The 18349-nt window shown below is 41.6% G+C and overlaps 1 pseudogene; it reads left to right on the top strand.

The window, feature by feature from the left end:
- Positions 1 to 744: 744 nt before the first annotated feature.
- LOC138807726 (tubulin beta-2 chain-like) lies at positions 745 to 14217 on the top strand (annotated as a pseudogene).
- The last annotated feature ends 4132 nt before the right edge of the window (positions 14218 to 18349 follow it).

Genomic DNA, 18349 nt, shown 5'->3' with positions numbered 1-18349 from the left:
TGGAAGTGAAACTGTTGCCTAAGTTCTACTCTTGACTAAAAATCAAACAAGCAAGAAAAAATACACAAACAGAAAAACTGACTGAGCCAGTCCCTGAGATCAAGCCCAAGACCAGCACAAAAGATGGAGGGGGAAGAGAAGCCCTCTCCCATACTGGAATCCCCACTCCGCACCCCCATAGAGAGTACTCAGAGGGCTGGAGCTGACTCCTCTAGCTAAGTGTCAAGGAGCAGAAATGGAGAAAATGAGCATTTCTGGTGAAAGGAGCACTGGTGCAACAGCAAGCTGGGGCAAAAGGAAAAGGCTTCAGCCTGGCCTTTCCAATTGCACAGCAGTTATCCCAAGCCTTTTTATGTCTGAGGCCTCTGGACATATCCAAGGCAGAATATCTCTATTTTAGATTATAAAAAATACTGTGCTACTTCATCAGCTGAAACCTTTAAAATGGAGATATTTGATAACTATTTTCCTATACACAAAGATGAAATCTACTGCTCATTTAAAAACAAATCCAAGGAAAGAAATATAAGTGCAATGGGAAAGTGCTTGCCTTACATGCATGATGTCCTGGTTTCCATCTAAAGCATTGGAGAAAAAAATGAGAAAACATGGAAAAACCGCCCAGAGTTATCAGAGCATAAAAAGAGCATGTCTGTGCAATGGAGGCAAAGTCTCTCTCCCACAGAAGTTCTCTTTTACTTTGGCCTTGAGCAGTCCTGTGTGCAGGCTCCTTGACATCATATCATGGCCCATCGCCCCTGGAACAATGAACACTGTGATGAGGTGACTATACCCCAGAGGTAGGTACCAAAATTATAACTTACTCAGAAGGACTAAAGAATGCATAAAGATCTTGGGTTGGCTTTGTGGAGCTTCTGACTAGGCCTGGGGAGTGATATGACCTGCAGACTGTCCAATGGTCATGAGAGACATATAGATCATTCCTAAAGACACCTCATTAATACCTACATAACCCACACCAACTAGTGCCTTCCCTCCCATGGGCCTCTCCTGTCTAGCAAGGGTTCTGATGGTCTTTTCCTTCAATAAAGTTATGCTGTCTTACCTCTTCCTTTTTGTCTGTAGACTCTTTCCTCAAACAAAGGAGACAAAGGACCTGATCCAGGTGTTACATTTTATTTTTCTTGTCAGTCGAAAGGCTTGAACTCAGGACCTAGACACTGTCCCTCAAGGCTAGTGCTTTTGCACTTTGAGCCACAGGACCACTTCTGGTTTTCTGGTGGTTAATTGGAGATAAGTCTCAAACTTTTCTGCCTAGGCTGGATTGAAACTCTGAAGTTCAGATCTCAGCGTCCTAAATAGCTAGGATTACAGGTGTGTGAGCCACCAGTGCTGGACAAATGGTTGTGTGTGTGTGTGTTTGTGTGTGTGTGTGTGTGTGTGTGTGTGTGTGTGTGTGTGTGTGTGTGTGTGTGTTGGTCCTAAGGCTTAAATTAATGCATAAACATTGATTTGGATTTTTTTTTGCTGAAGATTAGTGCTCTACCACTTCAGTCATAGTTGTACTTTGGGATTTTTGGTGGTTAATTAGGGATAAGAATCTCAATGAATTTTCTTGCCTGGACTGGCCTTGAACTTAGATCCTCAGATCTTAGTCTGCTGAGTATCAAGAAATACCAGCTAAAGCCACCACCACTACAGCTGAGTATTCTATTTTATTCCATTCTCTGCTAACTCATGATAAAGAGGCTCTCTCCTAAATTCCCATAGATTTTAGAGTGCTGTGTGGAATACCAGCTATACACAAGTAATGAAAGCTGAAAATCTCAATGGGAAAATGGTGCCCTTCTATGGATATTCTGCATCATTCACTATAGTACTGAGAAGTCCCATATGCAGACACTATACATCCCATCACCATGGCACTGAGCAGTCTTGTGAACAGAGCCATAGACATTGGATCAATATTGCCCTGAGCAGTCCTGTGTGTAGACCCCAAAGATATCAAATAACCATGACCTTGATAGTTAAGCATGTGACCTCTACATTAGGATAAAAACCCAACAGTGAAGACTTTCATAGGGGAGGCTGGACGTGAGGGAAGTGTTTATTAGAGGAAAGTGGCTGCTAAAAGATCTGAAGTGGGTGGGTGACATGATGGAGTAGGGTCTTGGAAAGCCTCTACTGAGAGGTATGTGGCCATGGTGTCTTCAAGGAGCAGATGTGTCAGTGTTAGGGAAGAAATGACTAAAAGAAGGATTCAGCTTGTTTCCCCTGGGGTCTATGGAATTCATTTGCTAGGAACAACCAGGATATAATCTGTGTATGAGAAACAAAGGTTTCACCTATCATCCACCCAATGCATGGGGATGAGACTCTGGTCCAGGGAAACCTTGTGCTGAGTGGCTGACATCACTAAGTCACACATCTGTGAGTACCCATCATGTTTGCAGACTCAACACCTAGGTATACCAAGTGTGATTGGAACAAACGCATTCCCGGTGTGTCCCTTGGGCACTGATGATACTCTAGCACAGGTTTGGTGGCAACACAAAAAGGGCTCAAGATAAAAGCATTCAGGATCCACCAGCTTTGGTGCCCAGGAAGCAGATAAAAGTTCTGTTTTGAAGATGGCGGAGGAGAAGCTGGAATCTGAACAAGCTCTCGCATAGAAAGTAGTTTTAGAATTCCAGTGAACAGTCCTAAGCCAGAGAATCACACCAAGTGTGCCATCACAGGACAGAGAGTTAGACAAGAGAGGGGAAGCCAAGGAAACGCATCAGCTGCCGCTCCGGCGGCGGAGTCGCGGCGGCGACCACCGCCGCGGAGTCATACCTGAGACACAGAGAGTCGGGGACGAAGGAGCCAGACGCAGCGGACGAGCGGATTCTACTCAACACAAACAAGAACCGACAAGGAGCGAACATCTTCATCCTGCTGTTTGCAGACCAGAGACGACCCAGGATCCAAGACTCGGCGTGAGTACAAGCCCTAGGTCCTCACTCCTCAGGGAGCAGAGGAGGGAAGGCCACCCCTCCCCCCCCAGCACCGGTGATCTCCATCTTGGATACCGACAAAGCTCGGAGGAGCTGCTAGCTCCAGCTCAGGCCTTGGAATAAAATGAGTCATTTAGCAGGTCACAAGAACTTAACTGCGAAGTGACTGGCCAGACTCAGCTCCATCCAGGGAAAAGTCACCCAGCTCAGGCGCCAGCCATCGGAGTGCCTTGCCTCACTGGGTAACCAGAGCCAGAGGCTGCCCCTCCCTCTAGCAGCCACCACAATCAATAGAAAAACAGAAACCCTGAGAATGGCTCCAGGCTGGGCGCTGTGAGCTTTATCACAAAATAGCCCCAGGAAAAAGCTACTGTTTGTTGAAAGGCCTCAACTCTACCCAGAACCTAGCCTCATCACCAGATCCCCCTCTTTTGTGACTCTCAAAGCAGACCACCCTCCCAGAAAACTAACCTGGGAGGGGGATCTCAAAATCTTGGGTAAAGCAGAGCATTTTTCTGCCTCTTCCAACCAACCGACTTAAGAAACCAATCAAGCCACAGGACCTCAAGCTGACCAGAGACTCCAACAAGAGACTGGTTGCAGACAAAAGGGAGATACAGGATTCTTCCCACTCCTCCCCCCCAAAAAAAAAAATCAAAACACTTTTTTTTTCTTTCTTTTCTTTTTTTTTTCTTCTTCTTCTTTTCTTTTTTTTTGCTTGTTTTTTGTTTTTTCTTACCATATATATATATATATATATATATATATATATATATATATATATATATATATATATATATATGTATATATAAAAATATATATGTAAATTTTTTCCCTTCTAAAACTTTTATTAATCTTTAATTTTTGCCTCTTCTGAAAAAATAATTGTTTTCCAGTAACTTTTTTTTTCTCATCTTATAATTTTTATTTTAGGAACACGTGAATGAGTGTTTTCCTTTCTTTTCTTGTCTTCTTTCTCTTTTTCTTTCTTTCTTAATTATCTTTTTGTTTTTTTATCTAGCTCTACTGAACTTCTGATCTTTTCTTCTCCCTTTCCCATCCTTAAAGATTTTCACATCTCCTCTATGTCCCTCCCCTTCTCTGAACATATTCACATTCCTCTCTAAATAGACGGTCTTTTAACCTCTATAATAACATTAATTTTTATGTTTCTATTCTTTTTCTGGTCTCTCTTTATTCCCCTTTCCGTCTCTTCTTTTTCTCTCTCTCTCTACTTGCATCCTACCCAACCCATTTCCTGCACTGTGATTAGGACATAGTTAACTCTCCCTGTGCCTCCCCACACCAATCTATTCCCATTATTTACCCACATCTCTCCCTAATCATAATAATTTCTGGTTTTCCAAATTCTTTTCTGCGGTTCCAAGTCCTTTAACATATAGTTGTTTGATGTTAAATAGATGTATCTGTTGAACTAGATTGTATCTGTAGACTATTGACGGTACAAATGCAAACTTTGGTTGATGGTTGCCTTAAGATAGTGTTCTAGCACAAAACTGTGGTGCAATCTTCATCTCAAATGGGCCGAGTAAGCCGGAAAAACACAAGAAAAATGGCAAATTCGGGTATCTCAATTCCCAACCTTGATAATCAGGGATTAGAACAGATAAAGAATAATCCAGAGGAGAGTTCCCAAACAGCTCTACAAACACTAATAGCAAACATGATAAATGAGAAGTTTGACAATGTACAAAGTACTCTGTATGAGCGTGATAGGGAGAGAGAGGAGGCATCCCAGAAGTTTATACAGGAATATCATAAGCGTGAGGAAGCTTCTCAAAAACTGATACAGGATTTGCGTGAACAACTTGAGAATACTCAAAGAGAAAGGGAGGAATGGCATGAGCAGGCAGAGAACACTCAAAGAGAACTGCAGGAATCCCACAGAAGGGAGGAAACTAATCAAAGAGTAATTCACAAATTAAGAGACCAGGTAGAGAATACACAAAGATCACTAAAGGCATTCATGGAATCCATTAACAAAAAGCTGAAGGAAGTCAGGGAGACCACAAAGGGAATGCTGAATGGAACCCAACAGAAGGAATGGGAGTCCAAAGAAACCATAACCAATCAACTAAGTGATTTGAGAACAAACACTGAACACCAAATTAAGGAAGTAAAGAAATTCATAGAAGACCTAAAACAGAGCTTCAACAAAGAACTTGAAGCCATCAAAGCTGACCAATTAGAAGGAAAAGAGATAAAAAACAAAGTAGAAAGTCTGGACAGCAGGTTAGACCATGCAGAAGATCGAATCTCAGGGATTGAAGACAGCCTAGATATTATAGAGAAAGAACATACAACCATCCAAGACAAGTCCAAGAAATATGATAGGTCTATCCAACACCTGGAAGACACCATCAGAAGGCCCAATCTAAGGATAATGGGTGTAGAGGAGCACCTAGAAACAGAAGTTAATGGTCTAGGAAATTTGTTTAACAGGATCCTAGCAGAGAACTTCCCAAACATACAGAAAGATAGGCCTATTCAGATACAAGAAGCTTTTAGAACCCCAAATAGACCAGACCAGAATAGGACATCCCACCGTCACATTATCATCCAAACAGGATCAACCCAGACCAAGGAAAAGATCCTTAAAGCTGTCAAGGAGAAAAGGTTAATCACCTATAAAGGGAAACCAATTAGAATAACCTCAGATTTCTCAGCAGAGACAATCAAAGCAAGAAGAGCCTGGAATGACATATGCCATGCCCTAAAAACAAAAAACTATCAACCAAGAATACTGTACCCAGCTAAACTCTCCTTCATAACTGAAGGCCAAATAAAAACCTTCCATAGCAAAGAAAAATTGAAACAATACATCTCCACCAAACCAGCCCTACAAAAGATTTTTAAAGATGTCCTACACATAGAAAACCAACAAGAACGCAACAAAGGCCAAAAAACTGCACCTAAACTGAGAATCCAAGAACCTTAGGAAGAACCCAGCTTTCACAGCCCCCAAGAAGGTGGATAACATGGCAGTAACTCCCAAATACCTCTCAGTCCTATCTCTTAACGTTAACGGACTGAACTCTCCAATTAAGCGACATAGTCTGTCTAATTGGATTAAAAAACAAGACCCTTCTATCTGCTGCCTGCAGGAGTCACATCTTGCCCATAAAAACAAACATATTTTCAAGGTTAAAGGCTGGAACAAAATCTACCAAGCAGACAGCCCTCATAAACAGGCGGGAGTTGCAATCCTAATATCAGATAAAATAGACTTCAAATTAAAATTCGTGAGAAGAGATAAAGAAGGTCGCTACATACTAATTAAAGGATCTCTCCTTCAGGAGGATATTACAGTTCTAAATATCTATTCGCCAAACAATGGAGCACCCAAATTTATCCAAGAAACACTACTTTCCCTCAAATCCCATATAGATCCAAAGACATTAATTGTTGGGGATTTTAACACACCACTCTCCACACTAGATAGATCAACTCGGCAAAAACTCAACAGAGAAACCGCAGATCTAAATAGCTGCATAGATCAACTAGACTTAACAGACATTTACCGAACATTTCACCCAGCAGCATCAGAATACACGTCCTTCTCAGCAGCACATGGAACGTTTTCTAAAATAGATCACATTTTAGGCCACAAAGCAAACTTGTCTAAATTCAGAAACATTGAAATTATACCTTGCATTCTCTCTGACCACAAGGGAATAAAATTAGAACTCAACACCAAAAGCCACCAAAGAAAGTCCGGTATCACATGCAGGCTGAACAACACACTGCTGAATCATGTGTGGGTCATGGAAGAGATTAGAAAGGAAATTCAAATGTTCATGCTATTCAACAAAAATGAACACACAAATTACCAGCTCCTCTGGGACACAGCAAAGGCAGTACTCAGAGGCAAGTTTATAGCTCTGAGCTCCTACATCAACAAATTGGAGAGATCGGAAACTAGCAATTTAATGACACATCTAAACCTCCTTGAAAAAGAGCAGCAAGATAAACCCCAATCCAGTAGACGGAAAGAAATAATCAAAATTAAATCAGAATTAAATGAATTAGAATCTACAAAAACTATAGAAAGAATCAACAAAACAAAGAGTTGGTTCTTCGAAAAACTTAACAAAATTGACAGACCCTTAGCAAACCTTATCAGAAAAAGGAGAGAACACACCCAAATTAATAAACTCAGAGATGAGAATGGAAACATCACCACGGAAACAACCAAGATTCAGAACATTATAAGGGAATACTTCTCAAAACTTTATGCTAATAAGTTTGAGAACTTGACAGAAATGGACCTTTTCCTAGCAAATATTGACATGCCAAAACTAAACCAAGATGAGTTAAACCAGCTTAACAGGCCCATATCAAGCATTGAAATAGAAACAGCAATAAGAGACCTCCCAGCTAAGAAAAGTCCAGGACCAGATGGTTTTACAGCGGAATTTTACAAGGCCTTCAAAGCAGAGCTCACACCAATACTCCTCCAACTCTTCAATGAAATTGAAAGAGAAAGCTCACTACCGAACACATTCTATGAAGCCATCATAACCCTCATCCCAAAACCAGGCAGGGACTCATCAAAGAAAGAGAACTATAGAACCATTTCTTTGATGAACATTGATGCAAAACTTCTCAACAAAATTTTGGACAATCGACTTCAACAATTCATCCAAAAAATCATACACCATGATCAAACAGGATTCATTTCAGGGATGCAAAGCTGGTTCAATATACGCAAATCAATTAATATTATTCATCACATCAATAGGAGCAAGTATAAGAACCACATGGTTATCTCAATAGATGCAGAAAAAGCATTTGACAAGATCCAACACCCCTTTATGATGAAGGTTCTGGAAAAATTAGGAATCCATGGAACATTCTTCAATACAATAAAGGCTGTATATGACAAACCTACAGCCAGCATTATACTCAATGGTGAAAAACTAAAGCCATTTCCTCTTAACTCAGGAACAAGACAAGGATGCCACTCTCTCCACTTCTCTTCAATCTAGTATTAGAATGCCTAGCTACAGCAATAAGACAAGATGCAGACATAAAGGGGATCCAAATAGGGAAAGAAGAAATAAAACTCTCCCTCTTTGCAGATGACATGATCTTGTATTTAAAGAATCCCATAGACTCCACTCCCAAATTACTCAAGCTGATTCAAAACTTTGGCAAAGTAGCAGGTTATAAAATATAACACCCCAAAATCAATGGCTTTTCTATATGCCAACAATGAGAAAAGTGTGGCTGAAATTAGGAAAGCAACTCCATTTGTAATAGCCCCACAAAAAATAAAATACCTAGGAATTAACTTAACCAAAGAAGTGAAGGACCTCTATGATGAAAACTTTAAAATCTTGAAAAAGGAAATCAACACAGAACTTTAAAAATGGCAAAACCTCCCATGCTCCTGGAATGGCAAGATCAACATCGTGAAAATGGCAATACTTCCCAAGGCTATCTACAAATTCAACGCGATACCTATCAAAATTCCACCCTCATTCTTTAAGGAAATAGAGGAGGCAATCCAAAAATTCATATGGAACAATAAAAGACCCCGAATAGCAAAAACGCTCCTCAATGGAAAGAACACTGCTGGAGGAATATCAATACCAAATTTCAAACTCTACTATAAAGCCATAGTAATCAAAACAGCTTGGTATTGGCATAAGAACAGACCTCAGGACCAATGGAATAGAATTGAAAACCCAGAAATGAACCTACAGACCTATAGCCATCTAATCTTCGATAAGGAAGCTAAAACAATAGAATGGAAGAAAGACAGCCTCTTCAGTAAATGGTGCTGGCAAAATTGGTTAACTACATGTAGAAAACTAAAGCTAGATCCTTATATATCACCCTGCACCAGAATCAACTCCAAACGGATCAAAGACCTTGAACTCAAAGCAGACACTCTGAAAACATTACAGGATGGAATAGGAGAAACCCTACGTCTCCTTGGCTCAGGTCGAAATTTTCTGAATAGAGACCCGGAAGCACAACAAATCAAAGAAAGGTTGGACAAATGGCATTGCATAAGATTGCAGAGCTTCTGCAGGGCAAATGACATAGCTGGCAAGATCAATAGAAAGCCCACGGATTGGGAGAAGATCTTTACTAGCCATACAACGGACAAGGGTCTCATATCTAAAATATACTTGGAACTCAAAAAATTAAACCACCCAACAACAAATCCTCAAAGAAACAACTGCCCAATAAATAAGTGGGCGAAAGACTTAAAGAGAAGATTCTCTGAAGAAGAAAGAAGGATGGCTAATAGACACATGAAGAAATGTTCAACATCCCTAGCCATAAAAGAAATGCAAATCCAAACAACATTGAGATATCACCTCACTCCAGTTAGAACAGCAAAAATCAAGAACTCTAACAACAACAGATGCTGGAGGGGATGTGGACACAAAGGAACCTTACTTCATTGTTGGTGGGAATGTAAACTTGTTCAACCACTTTGGAAAGCAGGATGGAGGTTCCTCAAAAGACTTCACATAGATCTCCCCTATGATCCAGCAATCCCACTTTTGGGCATTTACCCAAATGTTTACAAACAAGACCACACTAAAGCTACCAGCACAACTATGTTTATTGCAGCATTATTTACCATAGCTAAGACATGGAACCAACCCAGATGCCCCTCAGTAGATGAATGGATCAAGAAAATGTGGTATATATACAGAATGGAATTCTATGCCTCCATCAGAAAGAATGACATTTCCCCATTTGTTAGGAAATGGAAAGGTTTGGAAAAAATTATATTAAGTGAAGTAAGCCAGGCCCAAAGAAGCATAGGTCCCATGGTTTCCCTTATTTGCAATATCTAGTATAGGTATGAGTCAAGCGGAAAAGGTCAGATAATGTGATGTTAGGAAAATGAACCCTTAAATATGTATTTTAATGTTTTCGTTTCTTTCATGCATGTGTTTCTAAAGCATTTATAGGATTATTTCTTTGTTGCTTTGTATGTCCCTCCCCCACAGTGTAACCCCCGCTTTCACTATATTTGATGTCAGTATAACATGTGGAGGAGATGGGGACAAACAAGTCGTTTAAGGATTTAGGTGGACCTCTTGCAACAATGAGAAGCACAAAATGTCATGTCAAAACCAGCTTTACAATGTCGGTGTGGGGGGGGAGGGGGTTATAATTGGGTGGGAGGAGGGGGGTAAAATTGGGCGGGGGGAGGGGGGAGGCGGGGAAGGGAAGTGAAGGGTAAACAAAGGAGGAGGCTGCAATGCTTGGTAAGAAATATATGCATTATCCTGCCCATGTAATTGTAGCCCCTCTGTACAGTATGTTCTCAAATAAAATAAAATACAATTAATTAAAAAAAAAAGTTCTGTTTTAAAGCAGGCCATCATGTTGATACTGAAAACCTAATAACTGAATCACATATTTTGTCTCTATGATCTCAAAGAATGAGTTCATGGATGCAGAGGGAAGAATAAAATAGCAATGATTTATTGAAGAAGAGAATATCAAATGTCTTGCTAGACAGGAGGGGTCCTAAGGGAAGGTACTTACTGGGTTGCTTTGTACAGGGTTTAATTGTCTTTAGGAGAGAGCTATATGACTCTCAAGGTCATAGGAAAGTCTGTGGCCATATCCATCCCAGACCCAATCAGAGATGTCACACAGCTTGTATGAGATATCTGCATCCTTTAGCCATTTTAATGGATGTCTGGTCCAGCAGACACCTGTGAGGCTCAATCAGGTCACTGTTCACATGGAAGTCTACTAGTGGCTCAATTGATAGAGCTTCTCTTCTAGCTTTGTGTTGTGTTGTGGTGTGTGTGTGTGTGTGTGTGTGTGTGTGTGTGTGTGTGTGTGTGTGTGTGTGCGTGTGTGTGGTTAATTGGAAATAAGAGTTCCAAGTACATTCCTTCCCTTCTGAGACAACACTGAACCATGATCCTCAGATCTCAGCCTCCTGATTAGCTAGGATTATAGATTTGATCCGTAAACAAAGGGCTGAAAAAATAGTCTTTTAATAAGTTCATAACTTCATTTAAAGAAGTATGAAAACAGCACCATTAGTTAAAATTCAATCACCCCTCAGTATCCTCATGGAATGGGCTCGAGGACCCCCACCAATAACAACATCTTCACACACTCAAGTTCTTTATATAAAATAGTATTTGTATAGAACCTACAAATAATCTGCCACACACATTCAAGTGTCTCTACATGACATCATACTTAATAACAGGTACATGCTATGTAGCCAGTGGATTTACTATAGAGTACAGTACAAGTATATGAGAAGAAAATAGTGTATAATTATTTCCCTTGACAAGCCACATTTGGTGGAATCTACAGTGTTGGAATGTGCAGAGACAATAGCAGGTGAATTAAAGGTGAACCTGAAGATGAAAACTGGCAGGAATGGAGACGAGAAAAATGTGAGGAGGTGGAGAAGGAATGGGTTAAGGCCTGAGGCATTTGGAACTGGAGAAGAGGAGCCAGTGGCCCAATTAACAGTACTAGGGAAGGAAAAGGGATGAAGAGGAAGGATTAGTTCACATATATTTGTTCTTATCCTATCAAGATTTATTTAGCTTCCTTCAGAATTGAAGTTCTAAGAGAATTATCAGAATTCTCAAGTCCATTCCTTACTAAGTCAGAAATGGATTTCATCTCACAAGATGGTAATCACAAAAATATTCAACATCTCCATGGAAGTTTTAAAGGCTAATATCAATCAATGACTTGAATTACCTTGGCAAGGAAGACACCTGTAAGGATTTATGGGTGAGTAACTTTAAAAAACTCCAACAATGACAACTGGCTCTTAACAGCCCAACACTCATCATGAAGCAATGAGCTTTTCCTTCAATGTTGTCTTTTCCATTTTTTTTTTTGTGAAGCAAGATTACCATATTGTTCCTCTGTAATTTGAGAGACAGTGTCAAGAAAGAGAATGGATAAGTTTGAATCACCTCTTGATGACAAGAAAGCTGAAGCAATTTGATTGTCTCATGACTGTCTCATTGGCCAAGGGGCAAAAAGGGTAGTCACATTTGAGAGGCATTTTCCATCCACCTTCCAAATGCATTTCTACTTTCTTCTGTCTGTTCTGAATCCACATAAGCTAGCTTATATTGACTGCATCAGTAAAGACTGACTAGCCCTGGAGGATTGGCAGGGATGGGATGGTGTGCAAAAGGCAGAAGTGACCAGGAGGCCTGAAAAGAAGGGAGGGCTGAAGTGAGAGAACCACTGCTAATCTCCTCTTCAAAAAATCCCTCAATGGCTGAACCAATCTTTTCTGTTTCCATGTCTCAAATGCTGTAATTTCTGTAATGAATGCTGAGAGTCACTCAGAATCATAAGCTCTGCCCCTAAGTTTCTTGTCAATTATAGGCCTACGTCAACTCTTGTCTCCACAGGCAAAAAATATGTTCCTCGGGCCATCATGGTGGACCTAGAGCCTGGAACCTTAGACTCAGTGAGATCAGGACCATTTGGCCAGAGCTTCAGGCCAGACAACTTCATATTTGGTATGTCATCATGGTCTATGGGTCCTAACATCCAGGCACTCCAGTGCTGGGCTGAGCCTTTATACACCTAGATATTGTCCTCACCTAACCCACCTATTCCAGTCCACTGGAGTCATGCCCCTGGCCACTCAGACAGCTCAGATCAGTGCAACTCTGCAAGCCCTCCATGACAAAGAAGCCTCTGAATGGAAAGATCAGCAATCAGGGAAAGCCTCCAACAAGGTTTCAGCACTGCTGGTCATTTCAAAGGCCCGGCAATAACAGAGAACTACTTCAGGACACCAGAAATCAAAGCATAGCTATGTGTGAGCAAGGTGCAGACAAGTGCTTGCAGCTTAGCTTTCCTATGATCACAATGTGCTCCTGTCCCTCCTGTGAAACTAATTACATTTCCAGTATTGAGGCAGGCTCTGTTCTTCATTTCTACAAGTAGTTGATTTGGGTTAAAATGTATCTTCCTCCACATTGTCTTTATTTCTTTAGAACCTGGGTGATTTGTAGGGTCCCAGATACAATGAAAACATTTCCTTTATTTCACCAAAGTTATCTAAATTAAAAGCAAAGGTTGGCTCAGAAGAGTCCTGTTGTCTTCAAAATGCAAATGGCACAGTAAATATTCTTGGAGTGTGTGTCCCATCATGGCTTGTGTCTGATAGGCCAGAGCGGGGCAACCAATAACTGGACCAAGGGCTACTACACAGAGGAAGCTGAGCTGGTGGAGCCGGTACTGGATGTGGTGAGGCGGAAGTCAGAAAGGTGTGACTGTCTACAGGGTTTCTAGCTGGCCCACTCTTTGGGAGGTGGCACCGGGTCAAGCATGGGCACCCTGATTCTCAACAATATTCAAGAGGGGTACCCAACCCACACCATGAACACCTTCAGTGTCATGCCCTCCCCGAAGGTGTCAAACACAGTGCTGGAACCCTACAACGCGATCTTCTCTGTCCACCAGCTGGTGGAAAATGCAGATAAAACTTTCTGCATCGACAACAAGGCCCTGTACAACATCTGCTTCTGTAACTTGAAGCTGCCCACGCCCAACTATGGCGACCTGAACCACCTGGTGTCAGGCACCAACAGCGGGGTTACCATCTGCCTGTGCTACCCTGGCCAGCTGAATGCAGACCTGCACAAGCTGGCCTTGAATATGGTGCTCTTTCCCGCCTGCACTTCTTCATGCCTGGCTTTGTGCCCCTGGCCAGCCGTGCCAGCCAGCAGTACCATGCTCTCTCGGTACGCGAGCTTCACCCAGCAGATATTTGACCCTAAGAACTTGATGGTCACCTGTGATCTCCGCCATGGCTGCTACCTGACAGCGGCTGCCATCTTCCGAGGCTGAAATGTCCATGAAGAGGTGGATGAACAGATGCTCAACGTGCAGAACAAGAACAGCAGCTACGTTGGAGACTGGATCCCCAACAATGTGAAGACGGCTGTGTGTGACATCCCCCCTTCCCTTCCCCCCCACCCCACCCCCACATGGACTCACGATGTCGGCCACCTTCATCGGCAAAAACATAGCCATCTAGGATCCCTTCAAGTGCATCTCAGAGCAGTTCAGTGGCATGTTCCAGTGCAATGCATTCTTGCACTGGTACATAGGTGAGGGCATAGATGAGATGGAGTTCACTGAAGCTGAGAGCAATATCAATGACCTGGTGTTCGAGTACCAGCAGTGCCAAGATGACACTGCTGATGAACAGGGGGAATTTGAAGAAGACTTGGTGGAGGAACTAGTTTAAGACTTCCCATTGCTAGCAGTGCAACAGGAGTGTCAGAGCCTGCCTACTTCTCAAATTAATGGTGCTTTCCTGAGCTCCTGTTGTCCTGGAGTGGGATCCTTGCTGTGTATCATTATGCACAGCCTTTCCTGTCAGAAACTCACTGGTGGTGAATGTAAAAATACAGATTTCTTTTAAATATAATTATATGAAAGCCTTATTTATATAAATAAAGAAGTATACATTTTATACTCTTAGTCCTTATTCTTCTTAAGAATCCCTTTTATTCTTTCAATGTATTTGAAATATAAAGGTGGCCAGCAGGATTTAATCTTAGCAATATAGGACTGGTGCTCAAGAGGAGTTTCAAATTCATGGTATTTCTTCTATTTTGAAGAGGAGTATGACAAATGCCAATATTTTTTATTTTCCCTGGCCCAGTTTTAAAGTTAGCAATCTCTCAATAGCATGCCAGTAGCAAAAAAGCAGTTTGAAGAGAAAGAAAACTGAAACTAGATATTACAATTTTCCTAGTACCAATTTGATGTTTGGAGTACTGACAGGATTGACGTTCAAGGCTTGTCTGGGCACTGAGGTAGCAGGGCCTCTTCCTCCTTCATTCTGACACAGGACTGGCCATACCTGCCACCCATTACACATTCCTCTTTGGGAATGGAACCACAAAAGGCAGTTATGAATACTGGCCATTACACATCTACTTCTCCTTCACACAATGATAGGTTCTTGTCTCATGCCCCATCAGAGGGATTGCAGTCACATTCTCCAGAAACTGTAGCAGGAACCCCGATCCCTGTGCTTACAGTGAAGCAGAACTCACAGGATGAGTGCAAGATCTTGGTTGCCAGGGTAGTTTCTCAAGGCATCTGGCAACATTAAGGACAGAAGTGAGTCTAGCTCTTTGAGGGAGTGAAAAGCTGACCAGCCCCATAGTGTATCAAGAACTGCTTGATTCTGTCCTTCCAAGTGAAGGAGAGAAGGGGAGACATGGCCCAATGACCCATTCTCATACTCACTTTTCCAGCATTCAAAGCTATCTGAGGCCCAGGGGGAGTTGTAAGGACAAAAGGGATGCATGGAGCTAGCCTATTGGGTATGGTTACTTTACATGAGTAAGATGGAAATCTCAATTGCTTAGAACCTACAATGGCCAGGAAGAGGTCGAACACTTCTGTTTTCACAGGAGGCCACATCAGTCAAGGGTTCTTTTTGCCAGAATCTTTCACTCTTCTTGCAGTGAGGCTTCAGGTAGGTTGTCTGTGCCAGGCATTCCTGCATGGCCACCAATAACCTGTAAGCCCCTTTTTATTCAGAAACAGGACCTATGGGAATTTAGCAACTTTTAGAAAGCTCTAAGGAAAAGATACTACTGGGTGAGTTGCAAGTTCCTTGCTGCTAGTAAAGTTGGGAAAAAGTAATTTCCCTAAGCTTTCCTCTACCAGGCCTGAGGTTGGTAGGGTGGAGATGAGTGGGGTACAGATCTTTAAGCCAAGCTGATCTCACTCATTAGAAAGTAAACTTCCCCAGGGGGTGATCTGTGACTAGAAGCAAGATGTTTTCTGTCCTTGCCCCAAGGCATATCAAAGTGCAATGAGCTTCTAATGTGGAAGTCCTAGGGAGCAGGTGTTGGCCAGCAAATTGACATTCCTGGGTCTTTAGTACTGGAACTGATCAGGTTGGATGATCCCCAAACCCAATAAGGCTGCTGGGTCAGAACTGAAGGCAGGTCTGGCCAAAGCACTCTCACTCCTCAGTGGGTTAAGGATTGAGGCCAAGCTGTGATGGAGGTCCCACCTAGCATATCTACCAGTATTTGACTAAGAATATTTTTTTTCTTTTTTTTTTTTTGCTGGACGTGGGACCTGAACTCTGGGCCTGGGTGCTGTCCCTCAGCACTTCAACTCAAGGCTAGCGCTCTACCACTTGAGCCACAGCACCACTTCCGGCTTTTTCTGCTTATGTGGGGTTGAGGAATCGAACCCAGGACCTCATGCGTGCAAGGAAAGCACTCTGCCACTGAGCCACCTTCCCAGCCCGTGACTAAGAATATTTTTTAAATTTTATTTTATTTGTGAACATACTGTACAGAGGGGTTACAATTACATGGGCAAGATAATGAATATATTTCTTACCAAGCATTGCAGCCTCCTCCTTTGTTTACCCTTCACCTCCCTTACCAGCCTCCCCCCTCCCCGCCCACACAATCCTTCCCCATCTCCCCCGCACCGACATTGTAAAGCTCGTTTTTGACATGACAATTTGTACTTTTCATTGTTGCAACAGGTCCACCTGAATACTTAAACGACTTGTTTTTCCCCATCTCCTCCACAAGTTATACTGACATCAAATATATTGAAAGCGGGGGTTATACTGTGGGGGAGGGACATACAAAGCAACAAAGAAATAATCTTATAAATGCATTAGAAACACATGCATGAAAGAAAAAAAACATTAAGATACCTATCTAAGGATTCATTTTCCTAACATCACATTATCTTACTTTTTCCACTTGACTCATACATATACTAGATATTACAAATAAGGGAAACCATGGGACCTGTGTTTCTTTGTGCCTGGCTTAGTTCACTTAATATATTTTTTTCCAAGTTATTCCATTTCCTAACAAAGGGGGCAATGTCATTCTTTTTGATGGAGGCATAGAATTCCATTGTGTATATATACCACATTTTCTTGATCCATTCAACTACTGAAGGGCATCTGGGTTGGTTCCATATCTTAGCTATGGTAAATAATGCTGCAATAAACATAGTTGTGCTGGAAGCTTTAGTGTGGTCTTGTTTGTAAACATTTGGGTAAATTCCCAAAAGTGGGATTGCTGGGTCATAGGGGAGGTCTATGTGAAGTCTTTTGAGGAACCTCCATACTTCTTTCCAAAGTGGTTGAACAAGTTTACATTCCCACCAACAATGAAGTAAGGTTCCCTTCTGTCCACATCCCCTCCAGCATCTGTTGTTAGAGTTCTTGATTTTTGCCATTCTAACTGTTGTGAGGTGGTATCTCAATGTTGTTTTGATTTGCATTTCTTTTATGGCTAGGGATGTTGAGCATTTCTTCATGTGTCTATTGGCCATCCTTCTTTCTATTTCAGAGAAGTTTGTCTTTAAGTCTTTATCCCACTTATTTATTGGGCAGTTGTTTCTTTGAGGATTTGATACAATAGAATGGAAGAAAGACAGCCTCTTCAGTAAATGGTGCTGGCAAAATTGGTTAACTACATGTAGAAAACTAAAGCTATATCCTTATATATCACCCTGCACCAGAATCAACTCCAAATGGATCAAAGACCTCGAAGTCAAAGCACACACTCTGAAAACATTACAGGATGGAATACGAGAAACCCTAGGTCTCCTTGGCTCTGCCCGGAATTTTCTGAGTAGAGACCAGGAAACACAAACAATCAAAGAAAGATTGGACAAATGGGATTGCATAAAGTTGCAGAGCTTCTGCATGGCAAACGGCATAGCTAGCAAGATCAATAGAAAGCCCACAGATTGGGAGAAGATCTTTACTAGCCATAAAACGGACAAGGGTCTCATATCTAAAATATACTTGGAACTCAAAAAATTAAATCCCCCAACAACAAATGACTAAGAATATTTTTTTGTTTTCTCTTAAATACTCATTTATGAGCCTTTTCTGGTGGCTTTGGATTATTAGTTTACACTCTTGATGAAGTAATTCTTGTTTCACAATTAATAACTCTTGCCTCACCCCTCGGAAACTCTTCTTGATAATTATATCAGTAGATCACCATATATTTCTCAGGCATGGCTTTTGTTTCCTCCCAGCCAGAGGTCTGCACTCATTGCCACACAAGCCAACATTGAGGTGACTCCTATAGACAGGGTGATTATTTTGTCCAAATGCTAAGTGCAGCATCTCCCTTATTCTCATGTACCTTGGTAATTGTATCAAATACTTAATAGAGTCCTTGACTAGTATGATACACAAAGCTCTGGGTGAAGATGCAACTCAAAGGTAGAGTACATCCCTGGCATGCACAAGACTCTCTGTTCAGTCCCCAGCACCAAAAGGAGGAAAAGGTAACAAATGTTAGAAAAGTGGGGCTGAAATTAGGAAAGCAACTCCATTTGTAGTAGCCCCACAAAAAATA

This window comes from Dipodomys merriami, unplaced genomic scaffold (genome assembly GCF_024711535.1).
Source record: "Dipodomys merriami isolate MVZ:Mamm:240054 unplaced genomic scaffold, mDipMer1.0.p SCAF_43, whole genome shotgun sequence".
Taxonomy (NCBI): domain Eukaryota; kingdom Metazoa; phylum Chordata; class Mammalia; order Rodentia; family Heteromyidae; genus Dipodomys; species Dipodomys merriami.
The sequence above is the reverse complement of the archived record's forward strand: the minus strand, read 5'-3'. Positions and strand labels throughout refer to the sequence as shown.